This window comes from Lipotes vexillifer, unplaced genomic scaffold (assembly GCF_000442215.2).
Source record: "Lipotes vexillifer unplaced genomic scaffold, Lipotes_vexillifer_v1.1 scaffold37, whole genome shotgun sequence".
Lineage (NCBI taxonomy): Eukaryota > Metazoa > Chordata > Mammalia > Artiodactyla > Lipotidae > Lipotes > Lipotes vexillifer.
The window spans coordinates 862,916-882,213 of NW_006791811.1; the positions used below are offsets into that span (position 1 = coordinate 862,916).

The following is a 19,298-nucleotide window of genomic DNA, read 5'->3' on the forward strand; positions in this document are numbered from 1 at the left end:
ACTCGGTGATACAGATTTAGAAGTGACCTTCTAATGAAATGAACGACCCAAGGAAATGCATGGAAAAAGAGAGAGCCTCGAGTCCAAGGGTTAAATTTTAAGGAAGATCAAAATAAATTAACAAGAGCAATAAAGGTGCAGAGGAAGATAGGAAGTGGTTAAAAATCCAAGGGAGAAAATCTAGAAAGAAACGAGTAGTTTGGAGGACAGGGAGGGTCAAAAGGGCAAGAAATGACTCCTAGTGTCATTGGTATCTTGCTTATTTTCAGTGGAAATGCAAATTCTTACCGAGTATTTACTATGTGCAGGGTAGTCTTTTAGGGGCTTTATATCAGTGTTACTCAAAACAGGGCCAGAGGACTACCACCATTCAGGGATCTATTCCCTATCAGTCTGCCATGAGACAGGCACAGAAATGAGAGTAACCTTTGCAAAATTTTATAGCAATTTGGCACAGTAACATCATCTGCTGAATCTAACCATAAAAATTTCTTTTGATTTTTCATTTAATTTTTCCTTAAGGAAAACAGTCCTTCCAAAAATGGTCCTTCACCAGAGACAGTCTGAAAAGCACAATTTCACAAGCTTTATCTAATTTATTTCTCTAAGCTATGCCATGAAGCATTATTCTCATGCCCACTGTACAGGTGAAGAATTTAGGCACTGAGCAAACTCATACAACAATTAAGTGGTAAGAAATTTAACCTACATAGAAGGTTTAAAACAATGCATGAGGAGAAGGAAGGAGCAGCAAGGGAAGGACAGATTTTTCATAGAATATTACAGTACACTTTCAAAGTATAAAGAAAATATCACATGGGGAGAGAATCTTTCTAGTTTCCTTTGTGAGTACACAGCACATGGTTGAATATCTGTGGCCTAAATCAGGAATGTTTATAGAACAATGATAAAACCAATCTGAAAATTAAAAGAATGGTATTAATGTTGACTTGTGAGTTATTATTCTATTTCTCATGTATGACATGTGGCTATGCTGAAAGGTGGGGCCCTGGGGGAAGGAGATATTCTAATTGGGTGAAGTTAAGTAAGTTGATAACTTTCCTAAGCCTCAGTTTCCATATCTACATAATGGTAGTGATAATTTGAGAGCTAAATGATGTGGTCCGTGTAAAACTCATGCAATGACTGACTAACGCAAAGGCTCAAAAAATAAAAATAGAAATGAATGAGGTGGGAGGAGCGAGTGTACTCAGGAGCCTATATTTTCCCAAGAGGACTGGATAACCATATGGTTAGCTACACTGTAAAATTCCCCAAGTGCTACTAAAAGCTCTAACTGAATTTGGTACTTTACCACCCTTTTAATTCAGAATCAAGGATTTCAGCCATGCACAGACAGTTCAATCTGTTTGATTGATTCTCTTACATCAAAGCTCATATAGGTGTTAATTGCTTGAAGTTGATCGGGAGATGTATCTGACCTGCTTGTAATGGACCTCTCTGGCACTCAATAATGTCTAGAGTAAATTCCTGTCTCTTCATACTCCTTTCTCTCATGTTTAATGCTGTCTACATGTCCCTGAGGAAACAGCCTAAGTCCCTCTCAAAACCAACTCTGTAAGATGGTTACAGAATGGACAGAACTGTGCTTTAGGTCTGGAAAGAGAATTCCTAGACAGATCTTATACACTGTGGGAATATGAGGGTCACCTGGGACCAATGCCTATCCCCAAAGATGATTTATCTCTGAAAACTTCTCTTTTATTGACATGTAGACACCAAAAAACTGATTATAACCAAGTTAAGCTTTCTTTATCCTTTGTAGATCCAACTCTTGTCTGGACCAGGGAAATAGGAATTCTGCAATATAGACCACATCTAATTTTTGGCAAACAGTACAACTGCAAGGATCCAATCAATTGCTGAACTCTACTGATTGGTACCTTCTACCCTTACTGGTTCCTAAGAAAGATCAATAAAACATGCCTTGAGTTCTTGAGCTCTAGGCAATATTTGGGTCACAACATCCAACATTTTAATAGTTCAATCTTAGCTGGTTGAACTATTACAGGAGGAAGACATGCCAGTGTTTGAACAATAAAATACTCAAGATTTAGAATTTTCCGGAAGCCATGCTGTTGTCTTAGTTATGAACATTTTGGCTTTTTAAATTTATTACTGTCTCTTTCTTTCTTTTGGCCTGTTTTCAGCTAGCTTAGAAGTACTTCACAAGTAACTAAGATACCTATACTACACTAAGTCCAAAGGGTAATTACAGCACATCAAAATTCCTACATGATTTATAAAAATACATATTGCAACTCTGAAATTTGCAATCAACTCATTACCACAGTGCCTAGCCTACATTAGTAGCTCTCTAAATATGTGTTAATTAATAAATTTTGATTTTTAAAATTACTATTTAGGGTATGTATCTAAGAATTCTCATAGCAAAACATAATTTTGCATAGCCAATTTTCATCCACACATGCTAAAAAATAATGGCATCTCATATAATACTTTTATTTTAAATAAAAGCTTAAAAATTCCCAATAACCCAGGATAACAGATTTATAAATAAGGTCCCTGATTATAATTTCTTTTTTAAATAAAATAAAAATATGTATGTGACACTCTTACAAAAAAGTGCTGTTACAGTGTTTAACTCCAAATTATTTAAGACTAGACTTTCACTCAAACCTGTTATAAAGACTCTGGAAATGGGTCTGTTTATGTCTTATCATTACCATAAAATTATCATAAATACAGTTATGGTAATAGTTTTACTTTTCTTCTTTAAGTGCAATCAGACATTAATTTCTTCAGATTATTTCAGCTATTAGGAAAAAATGTGAACAAAGAAAAGTTTGCCATACTTTCTCAGAATCTTATTTTCAACAAGAAATTAAATAACCTCATTGGTCTAGATGCCACCTGTTTGTCAATCTCTGCTGACCTTAACAAACTCAAGAAGCAGAAAATTAGCATGTAAGGCTCCTGAGTAACCAAATAAATGTCACAGAGTCTGTGCATTGTTATGCGAGAGTTGTCAGTCATTCTTGCCAAGCCTATTTGCTATGATATTCACATACCAACATGCATGTGCGCGAACACGTACACCCACACACACACCTGAAAGGACTCGGGAATTTGGCTAATCCCCAGCAAAGTGGAAATAGAAAATTAGAATTTTGAGTGTAGTTAATTGAAAAGACACACTGAAATTCATTCATTCACCCATTAAACAACGGTATTTTAACTGAGTTAAGCAATGAGCTGAGCATGAAGAATAAAATGGTGGGGTTTCCCTGGTGGCGCAGTGGTTAAGTGTCCGCCTGCCGATGCAGGGGGCACGGGTTTGTGCCCCGGTCTGGGAAGATCCCACGTGCCGCGGAGCGGCTGGGCCCGTGAGCCATGGCCGCTGAGCCTGCGCTCCGCAACGGGAGAGGCCACAACAGTGAGAGGCCCGCGTACCGCAAAAAAAAAAAAAAAAAAAAAAAAAACAAGAATAAAATGGTGAACAAAACAGATACTGCTATAAGATCAAGTAGTTTAGTCTAGTAGGCATTCATTGGTAATCTAATATATATACAAACTGATGAATGCAAAAGTACAGAAAACTATGACTGAAAAAGGCGGGCAGCACGGGGCAGGTCAGGTGGAGGGAATTAGGAAATACTTCCCTTATGAAGTGACTTTTGAACTGAAATTGGAAGATAGACAGGCATGAACTAGATAAAGGCATTGCAAGAACTCCAGGGAAAAGGCTGAACAGCATGTAGGAAAGCCCTAAGGCATGGGAGTACGGTTCAAGTGTCTGAAAGCAGATCCATGTAACTGAAGGGCAGAGATCATGAGGTAATGTGCTCTTTGGCAGAGCTGAAATGGCAGGGAATCTAGTGATGAAACTTACTTGGGCTAGTAGGGTAGGACAGGCATTTGGGGTTATCCTAAGAACAATGGGAAGCCACTGAGAAGTAGACATATGAGGAAGAAATCCAGAAGAGCATGGTGTCGCTGAATTCAAAGGAAAACGTTTTTCCAAAAAGGAGGGAGATCAAGTGAAATAAAAACTAAAAACCACAATGGAGCTACTATCACTAATCAATGTAAAAGCTCTCTTGGTGGAGGGATCTGGTGAGAGCAATACTGGAGTGGTGTGGAAGAGAGCATTCTTTCGCCTAACTAATGGCCATTGCCCTCTTTTTTCTTGTTGACAGAGCCTGTCTCCCACCACTGAAGCTAAAGATGCCTCCCTTGTAGCTAGAGAATGTTTCCTAGTATTGGCCAGTGAAACCTAAGTGACGACTGCTGGTGGCTTCTTGAAAGGTTTTTCTTCCTTAATGAAAATGTGAAACACTGAGAGATAAAAACATGTCTTACGTGAGGACATATTCTTAGAACCACTGCAGCTGCCTTGTAACCATGAGGGGAAAGCCAAGATCACAGAGTATAACACCCTTGAATTGCTGACTTAAACATGCATAAAAATGCATAGAAATTATCTGATATAGAAAATAAACCCTGATTTTAAAGTCACTTTTAGCTGGGCATTTACTAGCTTGCTACCAAAAGAATCACATCTCAGTTAAGGGGATTAAGAACTGTCTGGGTGATAAAGAACTGGAAACAGAGTTTAGATTGCTCTTGGAAATGACTGAAATACTGAGGGGTGGGGAAGTTGCAGGAACTGGAGTTTGGGGAGAGATTTGGATTTTTAAGTTTTTTTGGTTTTCTTTTGTTTGGTTGGTTAGTTTTTGTTTTTAAGAGAGAAGAGATTTGAATATACTTAAGTGATGACTGGAAGGATACAATACTTAGGAGAAGATAAATGATACAGAGGAAAAAAGAATCAACTTTAGCCTAAGCTTACTGAAACTGAAAGGAAATGATATGTACAGCTCCACAGGACACAGGATATCTCTTCTTCCTTAAAACACTTTCTTTCTTTCTTTCTTTCTTTTTTTGACATTCATGTCACAAACACTCCGGTTTCCCCTACTTCACTGTCAGCTTATTCTCACTCTCCTATGTTGTCTATACCTTTGTGGGATCTCTCGGTGTTGGGGTAGACCCGGAGGGCTCAATCCTTAATCCTCTTCTTTAACCATACTTTCCATAACTTTAATTACCATCAATATGCTGATGACATTTAAATGTATATTTCAGGTCTTAATTAGCCCCCGATTGCTGCATTATCTCCTCAATATTCCTACTTCTTTGCCTTATAGACATTGGTCCTGATTCTGCAATTACCACATATCACTCCCTCCAATCCTGCCCTCCCCCCAAACCCCACACACATGCAAAATACAGATATTTCTTCTATTTCCAGGCCTTCACTCTTGGTAAATGCCAATCTAATCTACCTAGGTGTTTAAACCAAAGGTCTGGAATCATCCTTGATTCCTCTTTTTTCATCATCCTCAACTCTTCTCATATTCAACCAGTCAGAAAGCCTTATTGGCTTTACTTCCCACATACCCAGATTCAGTCCACTTCTCTCTCCATTTCCTCCACTCTAGTCCGAGCCACCATCGTCTCGCACAAGACTACTGTGACAACTTTCCTGCTTCTCTGATTGCCTGTCCAAAATTCAATCTCCAGGTAGCACCCAAAGTTGTTTTTTATCAGCGTAGACCAAATCAAGCCACTTCCTCATTTAAAACCTGAAGGGCCTCCCTATTACATTTAAAATAAATCAAATTCCTTAGCATGACTATAAGAACCTACATGACCTGGCCCTGCCTATCTCTTCAGTTGCACCTCTCCCTCAATTTCCCATATTTATTTTATTCAAACCACACTCATCTCTCTGCTTTGGGAACATAGCCTCTGTGAATACCAGCCCCTACAAAATCTGCACAACCAATGCAGCAAGTCTGCTTCAGAGCACTGACACTTACTTACTTTTCTCTCTTTCTGGTACTTTCACCCTGATCTCTGAATGGCCTGACTTCTCAGCTCCAAATATACTTAATAATGATGACAATGATTTCCCAATATATATGCATATCAAATCATAAAAAATAAAATAATAAGATAAAATATGACAATTTTGAAATGGAAGAAATGTAACTGGGTGAAGGATATTGGAACTTTGTGTACTATTGGGCTGGCCGAAAAGTTCATTTGGTTAATGAATAAATAAAGTTCTTGGTGAGAAAATGAAAAACGTGTCTGTTATTTGTACTTAAAACCAAACGAACTTTTTGACCAACCCAATATTTTTGCAGCTTTTCTAACTTAAAAAGTTGAATATTGAAACCTGAATTATTTCTTTAAAAAATAAAATTTGAAAATTTGGAAAATGGCAAAATAATCATGGTGATGATGATGATGATGATGATGATGACAGCTGACTGCCTACTGTCTTCCCCAAATTATTTCTCTACTCTTCTCTTCCTTGTTCTGTGCCTTGGAGGGAGGACCTCCAATGATGGCCCCACCTAAATTCTCTTATCCCTGAATTCTGGTTGGGTGTCCTGATAGTAAACACTGCCAGGAGATTGAAGGGTGGGAAGAAAGAGGTCAAGGTGTTGCCCACACTCCCGTCCCCAGTTTCTCCTCTTTCAAGCCACTCTTCAAACAGTGGCTGAGTTTCCCCATCACCTCAGCTCTTGTTGGGGGATCCTCAACCATAGTTACTTTTCTGTCCCACAGGCTCTGGTAAATAACATCATTCCTTCTTTTTGTCCCTTTAGGCTTAAAGGTGGTAATGGCTTCCCATTATTACTATTACCTGGGCGATTTGCCATGTCCTGCCAGTTCCCTTAACTAAGTCCACACCTCTGTAAATACCCCCTTCATTAAACTCTCTTCAGTTGAACCTTTTCAGTGTGCTAATTGACCTTCGACAGATACGATGGCTATGATCACTGAACAGTTTCTACAATCCAGGCACTATTCTAAACACACTGCATGTATTTAATCTTCACATTAACCTTATTATAAAGGTCTTGTCAAGGCTTCAACTTTACAAATGAGGACACTCAGGAACAGAGCTTAAGTTTAACTTGCTCAAGGTTTCCCAGCCAATAAGTGGTAGAATTTGGATCTCAATCTATATTCTTAATCACCACGCTATATTGCTTCCCAAGAAGCATCTTTCCTTGCCACCCTATTAAATGCTGCCTTCTCCCAAACCCTCTTTATTCTTTTCCTAGAACTTCTCACTTTTAAAAATTATTATTTATATTCATACAGGAGCTTACTCTCTGTCTCTACTATAGAATGATAACTCCATGAGGCCAGGAAACTAGTTTGGCTTATTAATATCTACACACACAATGCACAGAATAAAGTTTATATATGGTAAGTTTTCAACAAAATATGAGTTTCATTTTAATGCAGCAGTAAGAAAATTTGAATGTGAATGCTGGCCAGAAAGTTGACAGAATTTATATCTGATAGCATTTATTTTCTCTATGAAGCAGAAAGAGGGGTCATCTGTTCAAAGTAATAGGAGGATGGATAGAGCAAATGTCTGCTAAAGGTGAAGAAGCTTTGAAATCCTCATTGTGCAGAGCAGGAGACTAGAGAAAAGCACTAGAATTGCTTAGGCTGTGCTGAGAGCTCAGCTGAGGTTGGTCAATATGAATTTAAAGTATTCCCAAACTTCTCTGTTTTCAGATTTCCTCCAGCAGTGCTCAGGTGCCCTGGTGCAAACACAAAGAAAACAGTCCCTAGTGGAATCAACCAAGAAGGGGGAAGAAGGCTGATGATATATAAAAAGCACAATGGTTCCAAAGGCTTAGCTACCTGAAACTATTTAGTGCTGAAGAAAACTGTCCAACATACCTCAGCAGGATCTAAAAGCACTAGTGTATTACTGCAGAGGGTAACAACTGAGATCGCTGTATGCGGAGGGCAACAAGCTCAGAATTGGAGTCAGCTCAGCCATTAACTAGCTGTGTGATCATTGGCAAAATACCTAATCTCTCCAAGTCTCGGGCTTTGCTTCTGTAATTTGAAACATGTATGCCTTCTTTGAAGAGTTGTTTTGAGCCTGGGAATTAAGCTTTAATTAACCTGGCAATGTCATACATATGAAACAGATCATTCTACTATTATATCCAATAAAAGAAAAGGCACTGATTGACAGAAAACCATGATGATTCTCCAAACGAGTAAGTTTTTTATGTATTTCCTTACAGCTTTCATTTCTGAAGCAGCAGAACAAAACACCAAAAAAAACTTTTAAAAAATAATTTAAATAAGCTATAAAATATAATATATGCATGTATATATGAATTAATTATCTCAGTATGCTCCTGCAGCCTATAGTGGTGAACATCTAGCTTTTGAAGGCAGAGAGTATAATAAATAAACTAATATGATAAAGGCACTTTTAAATGTTAACCTTTTTGATCATTACCCATTTTCTTCAGGGCAGCCAAATTGAAGAAAGTAAAATAAGGAAGATATATTTTGGGCTTTTGATTTTATTTTTACAAAATGATAAGAGTCAGGAGCAGGAAGTTTTTAAAGACCAAAATCTACACATTTGTATTTAAAGTAACAGTTGTAATACCCAGATCACAAATCAACTATATAAAAGTTACCTTGTCGAGACTGGAAGAAGAGAATGGCAGAAGGTGAAATAAATGTATCCTGGACTAGCATGAAATTACATCAGTGGCTCATTTAACTCAAGCAGAAGCCTAAGTTTTATCTTCCATTTTATGGATGTTAGAGTCTACCCATTTTGATGAGCAGCATTACCTGCTCTCCTTCTGCTATACAGACAGTCACAGAAATCTATCAATCGTTTTATCTAGGCATACAACATGATATCAAATATGAAATAGATTTCACAATAACCTTAAAAAAGCAGATACTGAACTTTTTGAAAAGGTGTTTTAAGTCAGAGTTTTATGAAGAGGACTGTTAATTTGATTTTCAATAATCTTTGCATTGTTTTCCAGTAATATCGCCAAGATTTGTTAAAAGGTGACCAGACCAGTATGTGCTATAGTTTTCAAACTGCATTTTTTGAAGATTTTTTCAAGTTAAAATTACACATAGATATCACCAAAAATAAAATAGAACATAAATTATGAAATAAATACCAAAGTGTCAATACAATCATTTATAGCTTATTAGCCAAGAAAGTATGTTCACTGGTCAGTTAAGTAAGTTGTTATTTACAGAGGACGTGCTGCCAGTGAATAACTATGAGTAGGTATAAATGATCTATATCAAAAGTGAATTACGTTGCAAGAATTTGATCCCTTCTAGTTTTTTACAGCATTCCAATTTTCAGTACTTAATGGTTAGGGTAAACCCATAGAATAGTCTTCCTACTGAGAAAATACAATGCAATTGTTCTCTAGAAAAAATTTCCAGCTTAACAGTAATGTTTACACTTTTTTCCTCCTTAAGAAATGGAAATTCATAAATTGGCAGAAAAATATATGTTGCTGAAAGTTGAGAATTAAATATCCAAAGTTCAAGTCTGAAAATAAATTTAAAAGATCTGCTATGGGCCAGCATGTACATAGCGGTTCCACATAGTCAACCATGTGATCTATAGAGACTTGAGGCCAAATGTGTCAATACTGCAAATACATATATATGTCTCGTTTACTCCTTTCTTCCTTCTCATCAACTGCTTTCAAAATTAGGAAACAATTTTTAGAAAAATCTCAAGGCAACAGAAATCATAATTGATACAATTGTGTAAAACAGTATTGGAAGTAAAGTACATTTTCAAAAAAAATAGTCACAAAATACCTCAATCTATTCTTTTAAGAATACATGTTATCAAAGAGAAAAAATTAAAATGTGGTACTCAATTTTAAATCTTGTGTTTCCACTTTAAAATATACAGCTAGGGCTTCCCTGGTGGCGCAGTGGTTGAGAGTCTGCCTGCCGATGCAGGGGACACGGGTTCGTGCCCCGGTCCGGGAAGATCCCACGTGCCACGGAGCGGCTGGGCCCGTGAGCCATGGCCGCTGAGCCTGCGCGTCCGGAGCCTGTGCTCCGCAACGGGAGAGGCCACAACAGTGAGAGGCCCGCGAACAGCAAAAAAATAAAATAAAATATACAGCTAGTTGCATCCCCTGGAAAGATTAATGATGCAAATGCTTTATTACACCAACTAGCTTCAAACCACTCTGTCATTCCTCTAAACTGGTTATACAGAGTTATATTATATTTTATGAATTCTGAAGGTTGCTGGCTTAATTTATATATATATATATGTATATATATATACATATATATATATATGCACACACACACACACACACATACATATATGTATGTAATGTGTGTATCCTAGTTTTTCGACCAAGCCATACTATAATTAATTAGGCAGAGTAAAACTTTTAAAAGATTTATAACTACTAATAAAAAGAGACAGGTTATTAATATTCTTAAATTTAAGGCCCCTAGGTTTCATTGTCTCCCCTACTGCTTATCATAATATCTTGTAAAACTTTAATAGAATAAATCAAGCACCTTTCAAAAAGAATGTAATTTTTAAAAGTTTTAACATAATCATGAAAATATATATTATAGTTGTTTCAAGTCTAATGTTAAGACTCATTAATTACTGAAAATATACAAGAAAACTAAAGTGAAAGTTAAACCCTTTAACACAGACATCTATATACAGTCACATGGTAACAAAGTAAAGTTACAAAAATTAGTCTGTAGGAGTCTCTCCTTCCTTGGAGAACACTGAATACTCTACATTTTGCATGTTATACATTATTTTTTGATGGATAAAAGGAAAATGTGATCTACTTTATTAAATGGAGGGACTAAACCAAGTTAACCCTATAATGAAAATGAGAACAAATTAGAGGGAAAATATAATTAGTATTTCAAAGAGGAAAAAATAACCATTCAACACATTTTAAATACAACTATAATAACTCAATATTCTTCATACACTGAAAATCCTTTCTAGTTCTTTATAGCATTACAATTTTCAGTATTGAATAATTTTAAAATCAAGAGTAAATTGACAATGTACTCAACATACATCATTGCAAGAATACTGGATGACAGAATTAAGCTCCAGAATGTTGCTGGCATTTTTCCAACCTACAAAGACACTTTCATTCCTCCAAATTTAAGTTAATTGTTGTTTGTACATACTTTTTACATAATTTGAATGCAAGTGTCATGATTTTTAAGTTAAAAGGGCGAATATGCACCTCTACTTTCTATAATAAAATTTTCTATAATAAAAATAGGTTTATTTCAAAATTCTAAAATTAGATTAATGCAAAAAGCATCCAGACATTTACATCAGGGCCTGGTGGCTTAATATATTTAACATACACTTCATATAGGTTATTTTGCAGGCGCATGGAAAGCACTTTTAATAGTATAAAATAAACCTCAGCTTCTCTAAATATGTGGAACCAGAACATTTTTCCTTGTATTCTGCATCCTGGTACACATATTTCATAGGAACAGAAGTATAAAGCATTTACCCAACCTCCTATACAAAGGTAGTTCCGTTGTATAGTTTCCTACATATTTCTTATGTAACTCCCATTCATCTCTTGGATTATATTCCACAAGTTCAAAACCATTTCTTAATGTAATCTTAAAAGTCAACAGTGAGCCTCAACAGGTTTGGAAATTCATTCTCCAGGCTTTAAACCAGTGCTTCCTAGACAGGTATTAAAGAGAAAACTAAAGAATATGATGTGCGCTACAGGCGGATAAAAAATTTTCCCTTCTGCAAATAAACACTGCCGCCTAAGCATTAAACAGACCTCAGCAAGCTCCTGTCTTTCCAGGACTTCTCAGAGCCTGCAATACGCTGATGTGGATTGTTCACATCCAAGGAGAGGATGGGGTATGCAACATTTCCCGAGCATCTCTGACCAAGGAAATCTTAGAAAAATTAGTCTTGCTGAAAAACCACGTCTCAACTGAATGTAATTTGGGAAATGCTGGAAAATTTTCCAGATAAGTCTATTTTTGAAGAACTTCAGAAAAGAGAATGCTAAAAATGTCCACATAGAAACTGTTTTTTACTTTTCTTACTAACATATATCACTGTTCCCTCTCCTTACATTTAAGGAAGAAAAAGGAACATTCAGTCCCTATTAATCCCCTGAAGGCAACGGGACCTTCATCTTTCTCTCTACTGAATAATTCTAATTCCTTTAAGCTTTCTTCAGAGCTCCCATTTTAAAACTCTTGAGTCATTTTTAATGCTTCCTATATCTTCTACAGTTTGTCTATGACTTTCTTAAAAATGGTAACCATAAACTTTGAAAATAAAACTATAAAAATAAGTAAAAGCTTTTCTTAGTGATTCCTAATTATTAACAGATACCAGGATCATGTTCATTTTTTAAAAATAAGACTGTGACATTATAGACTGCTTAGGAAAGGCTGCATACTATGTCTGTAATCCCAGCACTAGTGGTATAGCCCAGAATCTAGAGAAATTTTTCTGAAGAAAGTTGGCGGGTCTCCTCGTTCAGTTGTCTCTTTCATTTCTGTCATTTTTTTCTTTACATTGTTTTAATAGGAAAGGCAATATGTATATTATTTAGTTTTTCATCATCTTATTTAAACTCTACTCCTGTCTTAACCAGGAAATTGGATTTCTATTATAGAAACTTTGCTGCACAAAACATTTATGCACCTGCTGTATAAAAAAATAAATAAAATTAAATTTAAAAATTAAAAAAAAACATTTATGCATCCAGGATATAAGATTTTCTTCATTGTCAAATGAACAGGGTTTGGGTTTGGAAATACAGTCCAAAGGAAGAAAAAAGAAACACTATAAAAATGAAATTTATCTCAAAATAACCAAGTGATCAAAGGCATATTCTTATTTCCTCAAGAGAAAAATATATTCACGTGCATCTGCTATAAACCACAAACTAATGAATCCTTGAGAACTAACCTTTCTTTATATTTTCTGCAGTGTTAAAAACAAAATTTAAAATACCAAACTCCACAATATGTGGGGACTAGATATTTGGGAGCTCAGTTTAAGGGCTGAAATGCAGAAGGAAAGAGACTGTTAAATTGGCAGCTGGTGCAAAATACAGAGCTGGTGGCGGAGATTATCATGGCAGTGCTTGAAGGGTGATCAATGGCAGGGAAGGCAGAGTCAAGGAAGGCAATGATGGCAGACCAAGGAACAGCAGGATGGCACGTGTGGTGGGTTGTAGAGGGGAGTGTGAAGGGTAGGGGATGGCAGTGGCGAAAGTAAAGGCATTAGCAGAGGCTAAGCCAAGAGTGATGGTGGCAGGAACAGCAATAGAGGAGACAAAGATGGTAGCGTCTACGTGATACTTGGCATGTTATAGTCTTGGAGTAGGACTTAAAAGAACATCAAAAAATGCACAGACAAATGAGAGAAGTCCAATAAGCCGAACAAAGAGTCAGGTCAGAGTAGGGATCAGGATCCCAAGTATCAGGATCACAACTGGGATTAGAAGGAAAGTCATTTCCGTCAAGATTCAAGAGCAAGAGGTGCAGTGGCTGCCCACAGGAGTGCTAGATAAATTCCAATGCATGTTTTATTGCAGCCTCAACTATCTTCTGCTAATGCTCCTGAAATAGTCTCACCTTCTTTCACCCCACCTTAAAAGATTTCTGATCACTGTGGGCAATAGGGTCCTGGCAATGGGAATGGTAGGTAATGCCAGTAGCTGAGGAGCTGGTTGCAGTAATCGAGAAGCAGTAGGGAGCAATAGTCAGGCTGTATGAAATGTAAGCACTTTCTAGGTAGATCAGGCCTTAAGACTTTTCTTTAGGTTTCCCACCTTATTTCTATAACCAAAAATGGAATTTTTGACAATCAAATGTGTCATGTAGTGCATCTTATTGCTGGTTCATGCTGTGTCAGTCATGCAGGAATCAGAATCCAACTCAGAAGATTTTAAGAGGACATCTTAGAGAGGTGAGGGCAGGGTAAAGGGAACCAAAAAGGAATGCTGCAGCACCCAAAGAAGAGCAACTGAAGGAAGTCATTTCCTGGTCCAGAGCAAGAGGAATAACAGTGTTACTGGAGTGCAGTTAGAGCTGGAGGGTGGAAAGAAAGAAACTTGTTGAAGTTGTAGTCATGGAAGGATGCCAGAAACCATGGCCCAAAGAGGAAAAGAAAGGAAAAAAATAACCCAAAACTCTCTCTTCTATGGCCCTCCATTCTCCTGCCATTGACTGGCACCTGCTAGATTTAAACAGGAAGCCAGCTGTCCAGAGAGCCTGGGTAAATGCAGCTCAAAGAGGTCAAGGCCAGCCTCCCAGGCCATAGAACAAGACAGAAGGGCAGAACATGGACCTGGGTGAGGTGGGGTCACGAACAGATAATAACCAGTACATGTTTATAGCATTAATAGGATGCATAGTTAAACCATGCCAAGAAATCAACTCTCTTGAGCACAGAGTCTTCCCCATTTGACTTCCCTATAGCATGGGGTCCCCAAATCATCAGATGCGTCATGAGTGGTAGGGAATTCAGAGTTATTAAAATATGTTCCAGAACTCCTATGTGTGCCATGCATTATTTGCCAAAGAATGGGACCATAAGCCAGAGCAAACAGAAAATGTATGATAAGTAGCAGCTTTTTGCTTGTTTCTAAAAACTCTGAAATAATTTGAATATTGGGAAATATAGTCTAGATTTTTCTTTATTAATATATTTGAATGGTGATGAAAAGCTATTTTGCTTTTAATGTCGGTCATTTAAAGGTGATGCTTAATTTCTTAGCAAAGGCTAGATAATAATCATTTCTGCCTTTTTGTTCATCAAGTGCCTAGTATTTGATAAGTTGATTTTAAAAGGAAGTTTTAGACATATGCTCAAAAGTAAAAACATTACTGCTAGTAATAGAGATCATGTGTGTTTGATTTTGCCCTTGTCCTTGTAGATTAGTCAGTTTCTGAATAGAGTTACAAAAAGCCAAGCAGTTTGGTTTGGTACTGGTGTTTCTGCCTGACTCAAAAGTCATTATTTCCCCCTCATAATATCCCTCCTTCATTAAAAATGTTAGCCTTCTTTCTTGACTGAATGCATAGACTATACTACATTTTTCCCTAAAAATGACTTTCTTTTACTGGACTGATGCTAAAATATCACAAAATAATGTTTCAGTGAACATGAGGTTTTTATTCATATCTATACTATTAAAAGAGGATCTAACTTTATAACATAAAAACACCATATATTTAAAGTGAAAATAACAGCTTAAAAGGGTAAAGAAATCTTTAAAAATAAAATCAACTTTTCTATGGCAGATGATGGGGATAGACGGAAGAAGAATGTGAGAAACAGTGGCTACATTCACAGCACAGTTAAAGGATTACGCCAGTTTGTGAAAACCATACCATATATTATATGGAGAAAAGTATTAAAATTATTCAACAACAAAAAAAGTCAATGGAACAAAAGAGGTAAGTCATCACCATGGCGGTCAGTCAGGAAACACAATTGCTGTTTTCCATGGGAGTCTTTGTTGCTACTTTTCTAACACTTCAGTGGTTGAAAGGAAATCAAACTGTGAGAACTTACTGCCACTCCAGTGAGCCCTGGGGGATTTGTCACAAATTTGGAACCTGAGTGGCCTCAAGCTTCACAGTTCTGGCCCTTAGAAGTGACAGACAGCAAAGAGACCAACAGAGAAAGTTAGTTACACAGAACTGAACACCAACATATTTTAAGTTGTGGGGAGAACTTCGGGCCACTTTTCAGTTTTACATTAGACTAAATGACCACATAATTTCCTCCTAAACATATGCTATACTTAGGAAATTCCAAGCAACAGCAGATATTTTGTAGCTACTCACAGATAATTCTAAACTTACTCTTGCCTAGAAGAAAGCTTCTGAAAGACTGAAAATTGGATAAATAACTAGAGTAGATTTGCAACTCCTTTTAGACTATTTTATATTGTGTCATTTTCCTAAAAACCTAAAAAAATGACAGGAACATTCAAAGAACTTAGGTCTTGGTCCCAGACAGATGATGAACATCAACAGTCTATTTTAGAAGTAGATTTTATAGAGTGAAGTTGACTCCAACTACATAATACCTTCTATTCTATGAATTCTGATATCCTCACTGGGAAACTGCTTGTTACACTTGGAACAAAAGTGTATTGTGTATTTGTTGAAATATTTATTCAAACATTGTCTCACTCTAAATCAATGTTTCTTAGGTGAGGCTCACAAACCTGCTGTCACCTGGAATGTTTGATGAAAATGTAAATTCCCAGTCCCCATACACAGGTAATTCATATGCCTGTTAAAGTTTGAAAACCACTGCTACAAAGAGCTCATGCATTATTTCAGAAGAATATGAAAATTAGAATCTATTTTGCTATGCTTCTGATACTTTTAGAAGATTTTAGGAAATGACAGAAGAATATTTTGAGTAACTTAAGTAGTTCAAAAATTGTCTAATATGAATCAATCATAATACATAGTTTTAATTTCATAAATTTCCCATCCCACCTGACCCCCACCTTCTGGTTAAGGATTTTGGATTCAGTAGATTCTAGAATTCTGTGTAATCATGGATTTTCTACTTCTATAGTCTGGAAGGAAAAAAAATCTAAACTTAATGATCAATCAGTATGTTAGCTGATTCTTAAGTATATTTAAAAGGCCCTCATTCTTTTAAATTTAATAATTTTATATACATTAATACAATATATTAATCAGAATATAAACCAGAAATAAATCTTAATACTAAACAATAAATTTTACAGAAATGTTTATTTAAATAACTTTTTTCCTATAAATACAAATTATACAACTTAAGCTAAGAGGTTCCCAAATGCAAAGGACTTCCATCTATTTAAGGAAACTTCCATTATGCATAAAATAAGAAACTCATATTCTAGGAAAAGTTCTATTAAATACATATGAGTAAGAAGCAAAAAGATCACTATTTGAAAATGAAATTATGATTCCTAAATTGAAAATGATTAAATCTATATAGAAGAGCTTAAGAAGTTGGTTGGCTATAAATTAAACACTCAACATATAAATAAAACTTTCTTATATACCAAAAATAACATGAAAATAGAAAAAAAGCATTCACAATACAAACAAAACTATAAAATGGCTAGAAATCTAACAAAGAAAATAACACCAAAGTATAAATTTCACTAAAGGACATAAAAAATCTGTCTCTCTTCTCTCCCCCTTATTTTCATCACTAAACAATCAAGTCAAAGTAACTGGGTAAAGCAGGGTAAGGTAGGGCATGGATCCATGATGGCCCAGAGCAAGGTGTCAGACCCTGGCAGGTTGAGGAAGGGTTTCACAGAGGAAGGCAACCCAGTGTGGGGAATCAGAGCATTAGAAGGGCAAGGACAGTATACATAGAGGGGCAAGCCCAGACACAGGCTGTTGGAGCCCAAATGAGATGAGGAGGGTGTTCATGCGGGAAGCAGCCCAATGAGGACTGTCAGAGTACAAGTTGGGTGAGGAGGGCATCTATGCAGAGGAAGGAGCAGTAGCAGCAATGGGAAATTTTTCATACAGGGCAACTGATCAAATGAATAAATATCTTAAGAATACTGGAAGATGTGTTCCTCACTTACAGATAAGCAATTTGCAAATATGGAAAGGAACAAGACCAGAATGAATTCTGTGGTATTTGATTAGATTTGAAGTATTAATGATAACTCATTGTTTTAAATAGGTAGAAAGACATAGTAATATTGATGTGTCTGTGAATATATATTCCCAGCTCTGTCTACTGAGAGAGCCTGGAGGGAGTGACACTCCAATAGCAATACCTAGCACCCAGATTTTGGCTTTTATATATTATTTTCCTCTAAAAGGAAATAGTCACTGCTACAAGATAACAAAAGAGAATATCTCGATGACTTTGGGTATAGCAATGATTTTTAGAGACATCAAATGTGTGATCCATGCAAGAAATAATTGATAAGCTGGACTTCATTAAAATTAAAAGCATCTGCTCTTTGAAAGACTTTGTGAAAGAGAATGAGAAGACAAGCTACAGACTGAGGGAAAATATTTACAAAATACATATCTGATAAAGGACTGTTATCCAAAATATACAAAGAACCCTTAAAATTCAACAATAAGAAAACAAACTTGATTTTAAAATGGGCCAAAGACTTCAAAAGACCCTCATTCACCAAAGAAAATACATACATCAGAGATAAACTCATGAAAACATGTCCCACATCATATGTCATCAGGGAAATACAAATTAAAACACTATAAAACTATAGTGCTTTAATACACTATAAAACATTATCACTATACACCTATTAGAAGGGCCAAAATCAGAACACATACAACACTAAATGCTGTTGAGGATTCAGAGCAACAGGAACTCTCATTCATTGCTGGTGGGAATGCAAAATGGTACGGCCACTTTGGAAGATAATTTGGCAGTCTCTTACAAAACTAAACATACTCTTACCATTCTATCCAGCAACCACGCTTCTTGGTATTGATCCAAAGAAGTTGAAAACTTATGTTCACACAAAAGCCTGCACACAGATGTTTATAGCAGCTTTATTCATACTTGCCAAAACTTGGAAGCAACCAAGATGCCCCTCAGTAAGGAGAATAGATAAATAAACTGTGCCACACTTAGGTAATAGAATGTTACTCAACACTAAAAAGAAATGAGCTATCAAAACATGAAAAGACATAAAAGAAACTTAAATGCATATTACTAAATGGAAAAAGCCTATCTGAAAATGCTACATACTGCATGATTTCAACTATATGACATTCCAGAAAAGTCAAAACTATGGAGACAGTTAAGAGATCGGTGACTGTCAGAGGTTAGCGGGGAGAGACGAACGAATAGGCAGAGCACAGTGGATTTTTAGGGCGGTAAAACTATTTCTATATGATACTACAATGGTAAACATATGTCATTATACATTTGTCAAAACCCATAGAATGTATAGCACCCAGAATTAATCCTAACATAAACTATGGACTTTGGGGGACAACAATTTGTCAGTGTAGGTTCATTAATTTTAACAAATGTACCACTCTGGTTGGGTGGCATTAATGAGGGAGGCTACATGTATGAGGAGGCAAGGGGTGTATGGGAAATCTCTGTACCTTCCATTCAATTTTGCATTGACTCTACAACTGCTCTAAAAATTACAGTCTATTTTATTTCCAAAATCATACAAAAGAAATTAATTACCAAAATGAAAAAATGCTTACAGATATTGGTTTAATCAAAAATGTCACTAAATATGCCATGCAAATAAAAACATTAATATATATGAGATAAAGATTTTATATATTATATATTACATATATTTGCTAGATTTGATAAGAAGACTGACTGAAAACAGATATTGACTTCCTAATTGCCCCAAACTACTCTTTCC

At 36.2% G+C, this 19,298-nt stretch overlaps 1 protein-coding gene across 2 annotated transcripts in view; it reads right to left on the reverse strand.

The window, feature by feature from the left end:
• NLGN1 (neuroligin 1) overlaps window positions 1-19,298 on the reverse strand; it is a 903,463-nt gene that overhangs the window by 853,999 nt on the left and 30,166 nt on the right. The window contains exon 1 of one of the 2 annotated variants that reach the window (XM_007464698.1): window positions 15,467-15,535. The exons of the other annotated variant lie outside the window; for it this stretch is intronic. The gene's annotated coding sequence lies outside the window, so the exon portion shown is untranslated. Of the gene's footprint in view, window positions 1-15,466; window positions 15,536-19,298 lie in introns of those variants that run through there. 2 annotated transcript variants of the gene reach the window in all.